At 32.2% G+C, this 18,374-nt stretch overlaps 1 long non-coding RNA gene and 3 pseudogenes across 1 annotated transcript; 2 read left to right on the top strand and 2 right to left on the bottom strand.

Moving 5' to 3' along the window:
* Positions 1–1,016: 1,016 nt before the first annotated feature.
* Positions 1,017–2,476, bottom strand: LOC120154272 (annotated as a pseudogene).
* Positions 2,477–5,260: 2,784 nt separating this feature from the next.
* Positions 5,261–7,924, top strand: LOC120154270 (annotated as a pseudogene).
* A 1,091-nt stretch (positions 7,925–9,015) lies between these two features.
* LOC120154255 lies at positions 9,016–10,246 on the top strand. The gene is made up of 2 exons (XR_005518873.1): positions 9,016–9,223; positions 9,922–10,246. It is a non-coding gene; the product is annotated as an uncharacterized LOC120154255 (long non-coding RNA).
* Positions 10,247–14,868: 4,622 nt separating this feature from the next.
* On the bottom strand, positions 14,869–15,983 carry LOC120154260 (annotated as a pseudogene).
* Positions 15,984–18,374: the final 2,391 nt, after the last annotated feature.

Here is an 18,374-nt window from a genome sequence, read left to right as displayed (position 1 = left end):
ATTCTCATAAAAAACGGTTTCTTCTAGCATTTTGAGATGCAAAGTCATTGATAATAACATCAACATCAATGTTTCCTATAATCTCCTTCTCAATAGTTAATGTTGTTAAACCATTCAACTTTTCTTGTGACATTGATGACCTCAAATACGTTTTTATTAATTTAAGCTTTGAGAAACTTCTTTCGGCTGAAGCTATGGTCACAGACACAGTTAATAAAATCTTATAAGCAATTGAAGCATTCGGATAACAATCTGCAGATTTGACAAACTTAAGAATTTCAGTGGCGGATAACAATTATGTCGGCAAAGTCATTTGTAAGACTTTCAATTCAGAGAAAATATCATCTAAGTCAACATCCGATGAATTGCCATGAGAAAAGGTAGAATGAAAATGAGCACAACATCTTTTCAACTCATTATCGTCTAATGACTTTAACTTATTTGAATCATATAAAAATCCAAAAATACTTTCAAATGTCTCTCAAATCTATTCTTCAAAGAAGTAATTGACATATCTACCACAACAAAAAAATAATTGACTTTAAATGACTCTTCAGGCGATTCAACTTCGTTATCCTCATTATTATCTCCAAAAAATTTCTTTCTAATCACACGACGTTTTGTGGGAAAGATAGGCTTCACATCCATTTTAAGTGCAAGACTTTTAGCTACATTCATACTAGTTGTAAAGCCTTCATCCCTATATTTTTCAAAGTAGGACATCACACCTTCTAATTGCCTTATGGTAGTATCAATGCACATAGACTTAGATTGTAATTTCTTGCTTACCATATTAACAACAAATAAAATGTCATACCAAATCACAACACCAAGCAAAAACTCAAAACTTGAGAGTGTATTCACCAAACTTTCAACTTCACTTTTTGACTTTATATCATTTTCACAAGATTCATATAATTCACACAGAGTCAATTTTATTTGGGGGCATTGAAATTTAATAGCTTTGATACTTTTAATTCGACTCTCCCATCGAGTATTTGATAAATATTTCATAGTTATTCCATGAACATTATCAAGTAAAATTTTCCATCTCTTTGTAGAACTCGAAAACAATGCATATATCCGTTGAACAACTCCGAAAAAAGAAATAACTTTAACACAAGAATGTGCCATATCACCAAGAGTGAGATTTAGACTATGACAAGCACAAGGCATGTATAATGCTTTTGGATTAATTTCAATAAATCTTTTTTGAACACATTGGTGTTGTCCTTTCATATTAGAACTGTTATCATAACCTAGTCCCCTCACATCATCAACATTAAGATCAAGAGACTTCAAAACATTTTGTAGTTCATTAAAGAGTCATAATCCATATGTATCATCCACTTTCAGAAACTCCATAAAGAACTCCTCAATTTTAACTTTGTTATTTAATATATTAACACATCGAACTATGAGAGTCATTTATTCTTGATGGCTCACATCAGGCGTACAACAAAAAATTATGTAAAAGTATTTAGCCTCTTTAATGATCTTAATGATAGAATTTCTCACACTTTGAGACAAAAGGGAAATGAACTCACTTTGAATTTTATGTTCAAGATAATGATAATGAATTTCACGATCCTAAATGCGTCTAACATGATCTTGCATAATCACATCAAACTCTAAATCATTTCAATCAATCCCAGAAAATTACCATTATTATCTTGATATAGTTTTTCATTGGATCATCGAAATGCAAGATCATGTTTAGCAAGACATTTCACAACTGAGAATATTCTTTGTAACACTTGTCTCCAACGCTCTTTCACTTTCATAATCTCTTCTTGCAAATTTTTATCAGTTGTTTGATTTTTATCCAATCTTACTCTCAATTCATTCCAAGTATTCATATTAGTAATATGTTCAACACTATTTTCATGTTGTTTAAGCCTTTGACTAATATGTTTTCAATCACTTAAGCCATCATTTGCTGACAAACTTACATTACTAATCGATTTGAACAACTTGCAACAAAAACAATATACTTTATCAATATTTTTGGAATAAATTAATCATTTTCTATCACTAGTCTCACCATTGCTCAACTTTCTAGAATAACATTCATATGAGAAATGTCTATAATATTTATCAACATGAAATTCAAGATCCATTTCTCTTGTGGGCCCTTTTTCAACTATTATATCCCTCGCATTATTGTCAAGATTCTCCCAATTTATAGGATCATATATATTCAAATGAGGAAGTGTTTCTTCACCAATGTCTAAATTTTCATCAATTGGCACATCATTAAAGTCAATTGGATCATTCACTTCATCATTCACATTTTCATAATTTCCAGGATTTTCAGTATGCAAATTTTCAGTTAATTGATTCAAAGTTTCATGAGAATAAATCTTTTTAAACACAAATTTATCAAGAGCACCTTTGTGTGACTTCTTTATCTCCTCCTCTCGCTTCATTTTTTATTCATTTTTTCACTTCCAGACAAATGTTTTTTAGGCAACATCTCATCAAAGAGTCGAACACAAACCAATTCTAATAAATAAGTATAAGAAAAGAACAATTGAACCTGGATTATTCAATTAGAATTGTAACCCATTGGAGCAAGATAAAATCTTAAATTCCCAATTTGATAATTGACACTGTTGACATAAATATTAATAGTTATAACATGAACACCAAAATAAAAACATCAAAAAATATATTAAAGATACAAAGGCTGGAATAAAATAAACTAGAACTTGAAGTTTATTTCGAAATAAAATAGAAATAAATAGGCTGATGAATACATCCAAAACCCCAAAACTAATATCGACTCTAACCCGAAAAAGACCCGACCCTTCGAATACCTCGCACTCCGACAACCCTCGACGGCGGAGCAGCCTCTACTCACCCCCAAAACTGTCGAATCTACCTCTCAAAACCTAGATCTAGGTATAAAACCTACATGCAAAAACCCTAGAACGTTTAAGCTATTCGACCTCCTTTTATATGACCTAACCGTCGGCCCCAACTCCGGTGAGACCCCTCCTTTCTCAGGTAAATTCTAGGCTTTTTTTTTCTTATATTTATTATTTCGAATATATGTATGAATCGTTACTATGCTCGACAAGAAAAAATGTTATGTATTCGAACTAAAAAACATAATCTCTCGATGAATTAGAAGTTAACCGATCAGAAAAAACACATACATCCGAACAGAATAAAAAAAAAGAATAATATGTAACCTTTGGAGTCTGCTATTTCTTGAATATGAGCGTTTACAATGTATTTTTGCTAATATTTTTCCCTTGTTTCAATATGTTTTTTCTCTTCCCGTTCGACTCCTCCCACCTCTCGTTGTTATGCTCCTTTTATTTATTTTCCTTAGGTAAGATGATAAGGTCTAATGAGTAGGATTCCATTTTTTTCTCTGATTTGGTGAAGAAATCCCTACTTTTTAAGATTTATTTTTGTTTTTTAATCCTTAGTGGTTTAGGTAAAAATTTGAGTGAGATTATGGGAATGGTGGAGGAATGGGCCATGGGTTGCTTGGCTTCAAGTGGGCGCTGAGCTGTTGTAGCATGTGCAATGGGAAAGTGCTTCACGTGGGGTCATAGGCTGTTGAATAAAATAAGAAAAATTGTGCTTACATTGATATATTTTTATTATTAAAATAACTATATAATTATTCGTTAAATTATGTAAAAATATTTTTTAATTATAAAAACTTAAAAATTATAAAATTATTATTAATTTTAAGAATGACCCCCCTCCAAACCTGGGGCCCTAGGCGGTCGCACTTCACGCCTGGGCTCAGGGTCGACCCTGGGTAGCGGGGTTTTCGAGTACGGACTATGACCATTTTTTTATGTATCGAGGGTTCGTAATGTCGGCTCACGTGGAAGGAGAAGGGAAATACAGTAAACCTTACGTGGAGGGGAGTGTAGCACGTGAACTGTACTGAATATGCAGCTGCTTACGTGACCTTAGCCGCTGCCGTTGACTTTTGTATTGATGCTTGCAGGCTCTTCTCTCAACGTCCAAGGAAAGAGCTTTGTAATCACCAGGGTCGACCCTGAGCCCAGGCGTGGAGTGCGACCGCCTAGGGCCTAGGTTTGGAGGAAGCTCATTCTTAAAAATAATAATAATTTTATAATTTTTAAGTTTTAATAATTAAAAAAATATTTTTACATAATTTAACGAATAATTATATAGTTAATCTAATAATAAAAATATATTAATGTAAGCACCATTTTTCTTATTTTATTCAACAGCCCATGACCCCACGTGAAGCACTTTCCTATTGCACATGCTACAACAGCTCAGCTCCCACTTGAAGTCAAGCAGCCCATGTCTCCACCATTCTCATAATCCCACTCAAATTTTTACTTAAACCACTAATGATTAAAAAACAAAAATAAATATAAAAAAGTGGAGATTTCTTCACCAAATCAGAGAAAAAATAAAATCCTACTCATTAGACCTCTTACCTAAGGAGAATAAATAAAAGGAGCATAACAACAAGATGTGGGAGGAGTCGAACGGAAAGAGAAAAACAGATTGAAACAAGGGAAAAATCTTAGCAAAAATACATTGTAAACGCTCATATTCAAGAAATAGTAGACTCCAAAGGTTACATATTATTCTGTTCGGATGTATGTGTTTTTTTTCTGATCGGTTAACTTCTAATTCATCAAGAGATTATGTTTTTTTAGTTCGAATACATAACATTTTTTTCCTTGTCGAGCATAGTAACGATTAATACATATATTCGAAATAATAAATATAAAAAATAAATAAGCCTAGAATTTACCTGAGAAATGAGGGGTCTCACCGGAGTTGGGGCCGACGGTTAGGTCATAGGGAAAGAGGCCGAATAACTTAAACGTTCTAGGGTTCCTGCATGTTGGTTTTATACCTAGATCTAGGTTTTGAGAGGAAGGTTCGATGGTTTTGGGGGTGAGTATAGGCTGCTCCGTCGTCGAGGGTTGCCGGAGTGCGAGGTATTCGAAGGGTCGGGTCTTTTTCGGGTTAGATCTGATGTTAGTTTTGGATGTATTCATCAGCCTATTTATTTTGAATTAAACTTCAAGTTTTAGTTTATTTTATTCCAACCCTTGTATCTTTAATATACTTTTTGATATTTTTATTTTGGTGTTCATGTTATAACTATTAATATTTATGTCAAATATCAAATTGAGAAATTGAGATTTTATCTTGTTACAATTCTAATTGAAGAATCCAGGTGCAATTGTTCTTTTCTTATACTTATTTATTAGAATTGGTTTGTGTTTAACTCTTTGATGAGATGTTGCCTAAAAAACATTTGTCTGGAAGTGAAAAAAGGAAGCGAGAGGAGGAGTTAAAGAAGTCACAAAAAGGAGCTCTTGATAAATTTGTGTTTAAAAAGGTTGATTCTCATGAAACTTTGAATCAATCAACTGAAAATTTGCACATTGAAAATCCTGAAAATGTGAATGATCCAATTGACTTTAATGATGTGCCAATTGATGAAAATTTAAGCATTGGTGAAGAAAAACTTCCTCATTTGAATATATACGATCCTATAAATTGGGAGAATCTTGACAATAATGCGAGGGATATATTAGTTGAAAAAGGGCCCATAAGAGAAATCGATCTTGAATTTCCTATTGATAAATATTATAGACATTTCTCATATGAATGTTATTCTAGAAAGTTGATCAATGGTGAGACTAGTGATAGAAAATGGTTAGTTTATTCAAAAAATGTTGACAAAGTATATTGTTTTTGTTGCAAGTTGTTCAAATCGATTAGTAATGTAAATAAATTAGGAGAATCTTGACAATAATGCGAGGGATATATTTGTTAAAAAAGGGCCCATAAGAGAAATGGATATTGAATTTCGTGTTGATAAATATTATAGACATTTCTCATATGAATGTTATTCTAGAAAGTTGAGCAATTGTGAGACTAGTGATAGAAAATGGTTAGTTTATTCCAAAAATGTTGACAAAGTATATTGTTTTTGTTGCAAGTTATTCAAATTGATTAGTAATGTAAGTTTGTTAGCAAATGATGGCTTAAGTGATTGGAAACATATTAGCCAAAGGCTTAAACAACATGAAAATAGTGTTGAACATATGACTTTTATGAATACTTGGAATGAATTGAGAGTAAGATTTGATAACAATCAATAAAATTTTGCAAGAAGAGATTATGAAAGAAAAAGAGCATTGGAGACAAATGTTACAAAGAATATTCTCAGTTGTAAAATGTCTTGCTAAACATAATTTTGCATTTCGAGGATCTAATGAAAAACTATATCAAGATAACAATGGTAATTTTCTGGGATTGATTGAAATAATTGCAGAGTTTGATGTGATTATGCAAGATCATGTTAGACGCATTCAGGATCATAAAATTCATTATCTTGGACATAAAATTCAAAATGAGTTCATTTCTCTTTTGTCTCAAAGTTTGAGAAATTATATCATTAAAGAGGCTAAATACTTTTTCATAATTTTTGGTTGTACGCCTGATGTGAGCCATCAAGAACAAATGACCCTCATAGTTCGATGTGTTAATATATTAAATAACAAAGTTAAAATTGAGGAGTTCTTTTTGGAATTTCTAAAAGTGGATGATACATATGGATTAGGACTCTTTAATGAATTACAAAATATTTTGAAGTCTCTTGATCTTAATGTTGATGATGTGAGGGGACTAGGTTATGATAACGGTTCTAATATGAAAGGACAACACCAAGGTGTTCAAAAAAGATTTCTTGAAATTAATCCAAAAGCATTATACATGCCTTGTGCTTGTCATAGTCTAAATCTCACTCTTGGTGATATGACACATTCTTGTGTTAAAGCTATTTCTTTTTTTGGAGTTATTCAACGCATATATGCATTGTTTTCGGGTTCTACAAAGAGATGGAAAATTTTACTTGATAATGTTCCTGGATTAACTGTGAAATATTTATCAAATACTCGATGAGAGAGTCGAATTAAAAGTGTCAAAGTTATTAGATTTCAATATCCCCAAATAAGATTTGACTCTGTGTGAAATATATGAATATTGTGAAAATGATGCAAAGTCAAAAAGTGAAGCTGAAAGTTTGGTGAATGCACTCTCAAGTTTTGAGCTTTTGCTTGGTGTTGTGATTTGGTATGACATTTTATTTGATGTTAATATGGTAAGCAAAAAATTACAATATAAGTCTATGTGCATTGGTACTATCATAAGGCAATTAGAAGATGTGATGCCATACTTCGAAAAATATAGAGATGAAGGCTTTACAACTAGTATGAATGTAGCTAAAAGTCTTGCACTTGAAATGGATGTGGAGCCTATCTTTCTCACAAAACGTCGTGTGATTAGGAAGAAATTTTTTGGAGAGAATAATGAGGATAACGAAGTTGAATCGCCTGAAGAGTCATTTAAAGTCAATTATTTTTTTGTTGTGGTAGATATGACAATTACTTCTTTGAAGAATAGATTTGAGCAATTGAAGACATTTGAAAGTATTTTTGGATTTTTATATGATTCAAATAAGTTAAAGTCATTAGACAATAATGAGTTTAAAGAATGTTGTGCTCATTTTCATTCTATCTTTTCTCATGGCAATTCATCGGATGTTGACTTAGATGATATTTTCTCTGAATTGAAAGTCTTACAAATGACTTTGTCGACATAATTGTTATCCGCCACTGAAATTTTTAAGTTTGTCAAATATGCAGATTGTTATCCGAATGCTTCAATTGCTTATAGGATTTTATTAACTGTGCCTGTGACCGTAGCTTCAACCGAAAGAAGTTTCTCAAAGCTTAAATTAATAAAAACGTACTTGAGGTCATCAATGTCACAAGAAAAGTTGAATGGTTTAGCAACATTAGCTATTGAGAAGGAGATGATAGGAAACATTGATGTTGATGTTATTATCAATGACTTTGAATATCAAAATGCTAGAAGAAACCGTTTCTTATGAGAATTTGTGTATGTTGTTTTGTAGGTGAGAGGCGTCAATTTTCGATTAAGAAAAACGATTCTAAGAGATGATTGAATACATAATAGGAGTAAATTGAGTTAAAATTGAGATGTCTCTTTATGTATTTGGTAAAATAATGTTGATTAATGTAATAGAATCTACTCGTATAATTTTTAATGAAAAAATTTGTTTGGTGTTTACCGAAATTTATTCTTGAATTTTAAGTTATTTTTTTAAGGACCCTTATCTCTTATTTTACCTAGGGCTCTTAAAATGTCAGGACCAGCCTCACCGGGATTTACTTGGCTGATTTAGATTTTTTTTCCTCATTCTTGAAAAGAACTTTACGCAAGAGGTGTCATAAGTTACCTTTATACGGTTTTACCACTAACAAGCAAATTCAAAACTCTTATGTACAAAGAAAAAAAAAAGAGATTAACATTTACCATGTTTTGTACCTATTCGACGATAATATTGTAGTGAAGGTGACATGACGGGATATTAATGTATTACTCTTTTTATAAAAGTATATATTTTTAAATTAACATCAATTGCATGAATTGAACAGCCTTTATTATTATTCTTTGAGGTCCCGAGTTCGAGCATCAGGGACGTGGTTGTGAACGTTCAATGTCAAATAATTAAAAATTATTTTTAAACAGAGGCTGACTTGTATTTACCCCTATATTAATAAAAAAAATTAACATCAATTTAAAAAACTAATTAAACTAAAATATTAAAATCAATTAATTAACTCTAATATCAAAATTCTTTAGAACTACAAAAACCTCATACCTGAGAGTTGAGACATTGGAACTTATGATGACGAGCCTTTGAGATATAATATTTGTCAATTGTAGAATGGATATGGTTTAGTTTCCCTTCTGTACCCTTATTACTGTTCTATTATTTCTTAACATCTTTCACACAAAAAAACAGCAGTTTTTTGTGATATATATTAGAAAATTGAATAAGACTCCGGTATCAGTATAACTACGAAAAAGGCTTTGACCCCAGACGGAAATATGTTTTCTGCTGAGGAATATGCCATTCCAGATCTTATAACTGGTCATCTCCTGTTTTGATATGCAGTGACTGAAGTTCATGGGAGGACAATTGGAGTTTGGACACTTTTGACTTGTACCCTCTGCTTTCTTTGTGCATTTAACTTGGAAAATAAGCCACTATACTTGGTGACGTTATTGTCATTCATCTATGCCTTTGGTCACTTTTTGACTGAATACCTCTTCTACCTCACAATGGCCCTCTCAAATCTGAAAACTGTAGGCATATTTGCAGGTATGTTACTCATGAGTAGACATGCCATCATATTATGTTTGTGTTGCTTGTCACTACTTTTGCATGAAGCTTTAATCTAAGTTGCTGAACTCTTTCCCTCAAGCCTTGTTACCTTTTTTTATTACATCAAAATTTGTGGATTGTATAACCGACAAAGAAAAATAATCAGATTAAAATATGATAAACGACAATAGTATTATCCTCGATTGCTAGGTTTGTGACCTTATGTTGCAATTGCTATCAGCATAGGACTACATTGAACTGAGGAGGTCCTAAACTTTTATGACTGCAAAAAGGGAAATCTCTGCTTGCAAAAGCCTATGGCATCCTTCTTGAACCTTCTTTGGTATTTCACCATATTGGTTAAATTACTACAAACGTCTTGGTAGTTTTATAAAATTCTTATGTAAGCCTAACCTTTTATTGCATCCAACTAAACTCTTACATTACTATTTTTATCTGATTAAGAACATAAACCAACCCTTAATTTTTCTAATGATTTTAGTGGTTTTTCGTGTAAAAAAGGGGGTTCCTTTAAACAAAAATAATACTTTAAGGACCCAAATTGAGTAGAATAGTGGATAAGAGCTTATTTGAGAAAGTGTAAGCATTTCATTCATTTATTTCCTTTAGCTCGCTAATCGCCATGGTCTGGTTAAATGTTTTGGCTTATCATTTCCATGGGACTTCGATTTCAGGGACATCAATTAAATGGATGCTATTACAATCGAATGCGCTTCAAGAAAGACATGACAAGCATACCTGAGAATGAACTCATCTACTTTCGTTTTCTTTGATCTTATTGCTGTTGCAGGGATTTCTCAGTGTCGGCTTTATATTCGAATGAGTACTAATTGATATCATCTGTTTGCACTTAGATTCTGGACTTCTGTCTGATGGACTCACAAAGCATTCAGAACATTCGGAATGTGCAATTCTGTTCGAGTAATTTGATTATAAGTTGCTACAAAGAGACAAGATTTTGAACTTCTAGTGCTTTCTTAATTGATGGTATTTGGAATCTGTAGTTTTCTTGGAACCTATAGATTTAGATCCCAGGAATTTACAAATTTACACTTAATTGATGGTATTTGCAAATTTTTTGCTTAGTCAGATGATAATTTAGTTGAAGCCTGTGATGCAAGGATCATTTTGATTAGCTAAGCTAAAATATTTAGTGAAAGCTCACTTGAGTTCCCTACTGAGCTTGAAATTCCATCACTTTGTTAAAAAAAAAACTTTTTAATTAGTTAGGAAATGAAAAGCCAAGGAAATGTTTAGATTTACATGGCCGTAGTCAATAAATAAAGCCAAGAAATGAAAACAGTATTTCATTCTTCTTTCTTCTTTATGGGTTGATTTTTTACAAATTTACTTAAAATTGATAAAAAATCATCTAAACGTTCAACGTTTTAATGTTTGGATCTCTTCCGATGATTGTTCGATAAATCTAGTTTTGAGATATATTGTTGTTCTTTTTGAAAGAATACTTCTCACCATTTGAAATTTCAAATAAATACCCCAAATTCCTTAAATACGAGAAAGTTTTAAACTTAAATAAATAATAGATTTTGTGTATACTTTTTATGAGCTTTAAAGATATTTTGAGAAAATATAAACCAATAAAATAGGGAGTACAACGAGATAAGTTCATCGACATCTAAGATGACTACAAAAATACATCAGATAAAAAAATTCATACATTTTTAATCGTTGATAAGGTAAAATAAAAAATATATTTTCATCAACATATGATAATACGATGTCATCGTCTAAATAAAATTTAACTTAAATTGAAGTATCTAAATAAAATTTAACTTAAATTGAAGTATTTTAATATATTATGTAGTAAATATAAAAACACACTATGCAATGTATATATTGTACTATTGAAGAAATATCAAGGATAAGCTCAAGCTTTGGTCTAACAAGAACCTGAGTTATGGTAGTAGGCTCCAATTGATTAAAACTGTTATGTTCAGCATTTTTAATTATCGGAGTAGGCAGTTGATTTTGCCCAAGGGAATTATTAGGGATATTGAACGTCTTTGTATGCGTTTCTTCTGGAAGGGCAGTGATTCATCAGCAAAAGGAGCTCGTGTGGGATGGAGCCAAATATGCTCCTTGAAGTCTGAGGGTGGGTTGGGTCTTAGAAGCCTTGTGGCTTGTTGTTTGCTCCTTGTAAAAAACATATTGGCTAATGAAGGCTCTCTTTGGATTGCCTGGATCAAAGAATACTATCTCAAAACAGTTAGCTTTTGGGATGTTGAGTGCAAAGCCCACTTCAGTTGGATCCTAAGCAAACTTCTGAGTATGCGAGAGGAGGCTAGACGGTTATTCCTCCCTTGTGCCAACTGGAGTCTTATTAAAGGCAAATGGATTTGGGACAATATCCGGGATTGCAGGGCGAAGGTAAACTGGCACAGACTGATATGGTTCCATGCTCACATCCCCAAATTCTCTCTTATCTCGTGGATGGTCATTCTCGATAGGCTGTCTACTAAAGATAGGCTTGTTCGCTTTGGTTTGGCTATTGATAATGTCTGTGGTTTGTGTGGCTCTGGCATTGAATCTCAAGATCACCTTTTTGTTGAATGCTCTTTTGCAAAGGAAGTGTGGGATATTGTTCTAACTTCTTGCGATGTTCGTTATGACGTGAGCAACTGGGATGATCTTTTTCATTGGTTGATTGCAAATTTGAAGGGCAAATCTCTCAGAGTTCGTATCCTAAAACTCGCTTGGACTGGTCTGTTGTATTCTGTTTGGGAAGAGCGTAATCATAGGCTCTTTAGAGGCTCGTCTCGCTCTGTTGATGTAATTGTAAATAGTATAAAAGTGACTGTTAGAGTCAAGTTGAGTAGATATGACATGTCTAGGCTTGATGATGTTAATAGGCGTTTATATTTGAATCGGGGTCTGTCTTGAGGTAACTTTGTTGGTTGTAAAATGCTTTCTTGGATGGAATATAAATTACTTATCCAAAAAAAAATATTGTACTGCTTATTGTGTTCGATCTTGTAAAGTGTCGTCGCCTTCATTCTTCATCAATAAGATCCTCAACTTCCTTGTCTTTTATATCGATCACATCCTTCTATCCCATCATCTAATAAGCTGGAATTTGCTTTCCTTTGCAGAAGTCGCAAATAGTTTATCATAAGCCAAAGACATAGGTTTGGATTACCATTGATGTCATTTACCTTAAGAATCAAACAAATCCCTTCAAACTTGGAGAATTTTCTCAAGGAATTAACAAAGAAGGAAAGGACGTTGATTAAAGAAAGGGTGAGAGAAGTTGATAAACCAGAATGCAGATCACCAGCAACAGAAGTGGGAAGTAGAAAAGATGCCCTCGTTGATGAAAAAAATGATTCTGATAAGGAAAAACCACATCCCCTTTTGTAACCTGGAATCTGCATATGTAAGAGAATCTCTACTTTATTTCAGCAGCAGCAATATTTCTGATGTATACAACACAAGGGGAATTGGTAAGATGAGGAAAGGCCAGAGCCATAAAAATGGAGAGAAGTGGCTGAAAAGGATATGACAACAAAACAAAACAACGAGGTGTTTGAAGAAGAGGGAATGCCACTCAACATTTGTTTGATTCATTGGCTTAATGTGAGGGTTCGGTTTATGAAGAGGTTTTACTTTTACTGTGCAGCCCATGCATACATCTTAACTAATTTAATCCCTTCTCTTATTAGCAAGCAAGTGAGCTTTTCGAAGCAGGGTAAACTACACCCGACCATCATTTTCTCAACTTGTTCATGCATATCACTGGATATGATTGATTGAATGACGCATGTATCATATTTTCTGGAAAAAAATTATTAACTATTGCTTCATTGGTTGTGTCAGCCATTTCTTGGCGCTCCAGCTCATTTATTAAACCACTGGGTTCTTTTATTTTTAATTTTTTTATGCTAAATTTCCTAATCAGAAAATCAAATCTGATCTTAGGTATTGTTACCTGTCACCTTAATAAGCAATAAATAATTATTTTCGTACACTTTTTTAAAATAAGTTTTTGACATGGCTTCAACCTACATGAGTAGCATGACATAAAAATATTATTTTCATAAATAATTCTTAAAATATCTCATGTTCATAAATAAAAATGGTATGAATAAATAAATAAAAGTAATGTGGGGCAATGCGACAAGGAAGAATCAAGTTTAAACCTCTAAGCTTGCATATCTTGTAACATACGAAAGCATAGTTGTCTTCATCTTTGGTGAGTGTTTTCGTGCGATAATTTTAATATATGATCAAGAAAATGTGTTATTAGTTTTCTTATTATATTTTTAATAAAATTGGTAAAAATATATATAAAACATTATTATTTCTACATAAACATTAATATTTTTTGACATTTTCAGTAAAGTGCCCAATAATAATAAAATCAATAGCATTTTACTGGATATATTAATAAAATTAATAAAACACCTAATAATAATAAAATTGATAGAAATAATAATATTTTCGATAATATTTTATCGATTTTTTTAAAAAATTAATAATAAAATCATTAACTCATTTTCTTCGGGATGTCAGACTTTCACCTTAATCTTTATATCTTTTATAATGACAAATGTCGTCACTTTGTCATCAACGTTAACAAATCTGTGACCTCATCCAGCCACTTTAAATGGAATTTTTAATGACAATTGAAGACATTTTTTAAGTGAAACGAATCGGCTTATATTTTATTCTTAAATTTTCTTAAAATAAAATATTATTTTTAAAAAATAACAAAGAAAAAAAATAAGAGTTAACTACACATATAATCACTTATATTTATATTATATCTACTTTTAATCATTAATTTCAAAAAATATGAGATATGATCACTTTCGAATTTATTTAATTAAAATATAATCAATTTAATTTTTTTAATTAAGAAGTGGTCATCATGGGTTAACTGATTTTAACAATTAATAAAATATATAACGTGATAGTTGATATAATCACGCATTTGATTCCTGTTATTTATTATCTTCATTTAGTCATACATTTAAATAAATTTTATAAATTTTAGCATAAGATACATATTTTTAAATAAAAAAAATATTTTTAAATTAAGTTAATAATAAAACAGATTTCATAAGTTAATATATAAAAATATTATGAATTTATGTATTTATACATTATGATACAAAATATATACACCATATTATCTATTTTAGACCAAGCAATGGTCTTGGCTTAATCGTTGGATACATATTCAATTTGTTAAGTAACATATTTGAATTTTTTTGGACCAAATTTGCTTTATTTTGTTTTCTTTCAACTAAAGGGAAATACATGCTACTATTTGATTAATAGAAATAAATATATTAAATTAAAATAAAATAAAGTTAATTTTTCAATCGAATGATAATACGTGACATGACATTTAATATCATTCGATTGAATGATCAAATTTATTTTAATTTATTAAAGATACGACTAAATTAAAAAAATATATAAATAATATTAATCAGATGTGTAATTATATCAAAATTTTTAACTATTATTAAGTGTTAACGACCGAACTTAAGATAAATACATCTTAATTAAATAAAAACGAAAATAATTATATCTTTCTTGATAACCCGTATCTGATCTCTTCTATCATACGAGAGGGAAGATTGAAAGATAATATAAAGAATTGGAAGTCAATTTTTGCCCTTATATCCACGGTTAAAAAAAAGAAGAGGTGTTTAAACTGAACAATGTTTTATTTTTACTTCAATCATGGGTTATAAATCAGGTTTCCACACTTGCATTTCCAGCTCATGGGTTTGTAATTTGAGATATCATCGCCTCTTGAGTATGCAACAAAGAAGAATACAGCTGAGAATTGGCGGCTTCAGCGGCTTTTGGATAGTGTTTCGACGGGAACTTGAATTGCCTCACAGTTGGGGCAGGAGCTGCACCTTCTCTTACACCTTGGTGGCCTTGACCCTACCAAACTGTTCATCATAAATGACTTCTCTTCTTCAATTCCTTTCTGTTTAATACAACATTATTGGAATCTGTCATTTCTGATTGGATGTTAAGAAATAAGCAAGAATAGAAATGGGATTTTGATCTTGATACCTGCGCAACCTCAAGCAACCTGGAAAGAGACCTTCCTGTAATAACATGAAAGCAAGTGTAAAGAAGTTAATAAATAGGTTTGTGTTTCTAAATTTGAAGATTGTTATTTGAAATTTAGGAAAGGAAAACAAGAAAGTCACCTTCTGCAGCCATGAATGTAACTTGGGTCAAGCTTGAAATCAGGAGAAACAGCAAAGGAACAATAAGGTGTCTATTTCTGTGGCAGCAAACATAATTGGTAGAGCTGTTCATTTTTTTTTCTCTCAAAGAGAGAAGGGAAAAGTTTTGAATCCTTAAAAGAAGAGAGAACTCTGGAGTTGGTATTCGAACAGTGAAAGTTAACAGGATCAAAGCAGGGAAATTAAATATGGTTTTGGCAGTGTAGAAGGTAACTGAATCTGAACTTCTGTACCCCCAAGGAGAGTTTTTCAGTATTTGAATGCTACATCCACAATAACCGCAATGCACAAGAAAAAGAAAGATTTTTCTGATTTTACCTAGTAAAATCTCTGAAAATCTGAATCAAGGAAGGCAAAAAGGTGCACTGCAATGAAGCTTAAAAAGCAAATGGGTGAGGACCTCAACCGAAAAGGGAAGGACCTCAGCCTCGTTTCATGAGCCACAAAACCATTGTATCTTACCAAACTTATATCTATAGTGTTGTAGAAGTAGCAGGGGGGTTAGAAAAGCAAAAAGAATCAACTGTAGAGGCAGAGGCAGCCAAAGGAAAAGAACGGAATTGAAAACAACAGCAAACTAAAAGATCACACAGCTACCAAATGATACAGAGTTCTCCACAATAGTGTTTTTTTGTCATTTATGTAATACCTTTCCAATTTGTTCCCTTCAGGTCTTCACCAAGGGCAGCTCTTGGTTTATGCCTATAGGATTTGAGTTTTGACGTGTTCCACTCCAACACGCTAAATCAATCTCTGTATATAACTAGGGAATAGAGTAGATTAGATAGAATTTGTATTACTATTTTCCCAGGAGGATTACTATTTTTGGGTTCGGTATGGAGTTGGCTTCAAAATATTTTACCTAGCACGCTCTCAATCACTCACTTACCCGTCTTTTACGCACAACCACTCTCTTTAATCTACTTTGCAAAATCCCAACTGCTTCTGCTTCCAGATTTCTCCGGTGCTCCTCTCCTACAAGTAATTTCAAACAATTAATTTTTGCGGATCATACTCACGAGAACCGAGGAAATTGTAATCGCGCTTTGACTTGTTTGCTTTTTTGTTTCTTCCATTTTACTTTTAGTTATGGGTTCTGATGCTGATACCTTCTCCATTATTGAGTGCTGTGTTAAACCAGCATTACGATTTACGGCCATTACTGCAGAGTATTAGAAGAATGGCAGGAGATTGGGCCAAAGTCAAATGCCAACACCAGAAACGGAGTGTGAGCTGGGCTGGGACCGCCAAGACGCCATGAATTAATCAAGATTGTTGATTTATCTGCATCTGATCACCAACCACAATCCAACGCCAACTTACGTGGAGTTGCTTGCTCTTTTATGTATATTATCCAGTTTCCGTGTTAATATATATATATATATATATATATATATATATATATATATATATATATATATATATCTACGCAGACTCACAGAGTATACAAGATCTTTTAAAAGGTTGTTTACCTATTTAGAATTTCATGTTCATTCACATTTCCAAACATGAATTACGTAGGTTTCAGATTTTAAACAAGGATTACATAGTTCTTCTGCTGTGTTAATGTTAATGGCAACTTTTAAACATCAACATGTTCGCAGCTCATTTTTGTTGATCATCTGATCATTTCCTCTGCATTAATTATAAAATGAGCGAAAACTGAGGCAAGCCATATCTAGCCATTCAACTATTTATCATTTACTTGTAGCTTTAAATATGCAATGGATGAGTGATTTTGCAGCTTCCCGGCGTCGAAAAGAAATGCTAAGTTAAGAAAATTAAAAGCAATTAACTCGGCTCCCAAGTAGTTATCGAATGCAATAGACGATTATACATTTTTGGGTACCCAAATCATTAACTTTGGAAAGCAAATTTTGCAAGCGTAAATTCTTTTTTTCAAAAACATTTAATTTTTCTTGCAAGTCATTAACTTTGCTTTCAAGTTCACTATTAGTCTTAAAAAATGAGTCATTTTCAATTTTCAATTTTGAATGAATATTTGCGTTTTGAAATCATGACTTCACATTCTAACACTAATTCATCATAGACATATTGTAATTCATCAAATGTATAAAAATTTGAATTGAATGAGTTAGAGGATACCTTAGAATCTTCTTGAATGGCCATGAGGCAAAGGTTGGAAACTCCATCCTCTTTATCATCAATGATGTCCTCATCACTCCAAATAGAAACAAAAGCCTTCTTCCTTGGCTCACTTGATCCCTTCTTCAATCGGAGACAATCATACTTCACATGTCTCAGTCTTTGGCAATTGTAGCATATGATGGGATCATTTTCCTTATTCGATTCATGCTTCGTTTCTTTATCTTTAGACGACATGAATCGTTTAAAACTCTTGAAGATCTTGGCCATCTCTTTATCTTCTTTATTGTCTTCTTCATCGGAATTGCATTCTTTGTGTGTGGAGGATCTTAAAGCAACACCAACTTGCTTTTTGTTTTCTCTCTTTTCTTCTTTCTTTTATTCTTCTTGCTCATCCTCTTCTACCATCAACTCATGAGTTAGCAAGGAACCAATAAGCTCATCAATATTGAGAGACATTAGGTATTTTGCTTCGATGATCGTCGTCTTCTTCGATTGCCAAGACTTTGAAAGAGAGTAAATCATCTTCCTCACAAGCTTTTCATTAGGGATGATTTCTCTATATCCCTTGATACCATTGATAATGATGGAAAATCTATTTGTCATAGCTTTGATGTATTCATCCAGTTTCATCTTGAAATTCTCAAAGCTATGGTTGAGAAGACCAATTTTTCCCTCACTTCATCGGTTACTTCATGAGTGACTTGGAGCTTGTCCGAAATCTCCTTGCCATTAAAACAATAGAAGGCTCTTCCATATTCATCTAGGCCTAATGCACAAAATAG

Source organism: Hibiscus syriacus, unplaced genomic scaffold, assembly GCF_006381635.1.
Source record: "Hibiscus syriacus cultivar Baekdansim isolate YM2019G1 unplaced genomic scaffold, ASM638163v2 tig00111127_pilon, whole genome shotgun sequence".
NCBI lineage: Eukaryota > Viridiplantae > Streptophyta > Magnoliopsida > Malvales > Malvaceae > Hibiscus > Hibiscus syriacus.
This window is presented reverse-complemented; position numbering and strand designations above follow the sequence as displayed.